Genomic DNA, 870 nt, shown 5'->3' with positions numbered 1-870 from the left:
ACCCTAGCATAGTTCATATGATACTCTCTATCAAACTCATTTATGATTCTCCTAAAAACTCATCAATTCACAACTATAAGTGATTAGAGAGTAGAAGTATTACCTTTTTGGTGTTCAATCCTCTTGAATTCGGATTCTAGGGTTCCTTTGTCCAAGACGAAGATTCAATCGATAATCTATGGAATAGATTGGGATTCTAGCGTTAATCTTTGTTAGATTGATGTAATAATCAATGGGGTTTGAGTAGGAACTCACCTTGTATGCTTTGTGGAAGCCCTAGAGTGTTTTCTCTCCAAAAAGACGATTTAGAAAGAAGTGGTAAATATTTTTCGGAGTTGGGTACATATAAAATTCGAAAAGGACGTTTCAGGCATAATTTGGCCTGGAGCGTCACCCTGGGCGTCGCCCAAGGTGGGGCACTAGGCTTATACTACAGGCCCTGATGAAAATTATATTTTTTGCAAATTTTGGCTAGGCGTCGCCCAGGGCGGTGCCCTAGGCCATTCTGACAATGTTTGGTAGAATGGGCATAACTCCTAGCACAAAACTCCATTTTGGCTCCATAATATACTGTTGAAAAAATATTTCAAAGGGATACAACTTTCATATTTTAAGATTTCTCAAATTCCTAACGGATATTCACGAAATTTGGCTGGAAGGCAGACGTATCGAAAACTTAGTCGATTCTATCGAATCTGAGCACCCGTCTATTAGCCATTTTGAGACGATCATATCTCCTTGATCTGGACCTCGATTGCCTGATCCTTATATACCTAGAAAGGTATTTCTACGTACTACAACTTTCATTTAGGGTACTTTCCCAAATTCCCAACTAATAAAGGGTTAGCCTGTCAACCATTTTCGGAAAAC

This window comes from Lycium ferocissimum, unplaced genomic scaffold, assembly GCF_029784015.1.
Source record: "Lycium ferocissimum isolate CSIRO_LF1 unplaced genomic scaffold, AGI_CSIRO_Lferr_CH_V1 ctg9143, whole genome shotgun sequence".
Classification (NCBI taxonomy): domain Eukaryota; kingdom Viridiplantae; phylum Streptophyta; class Magnoliopsida; order Solanales; family Solanaceae; genus Lycium; species Lycium ferocissimum.
The sequence above is the reverse complement of the archived record's forward strand: the minus strand, read 5'-3'. Positions refer to the sequence as shown.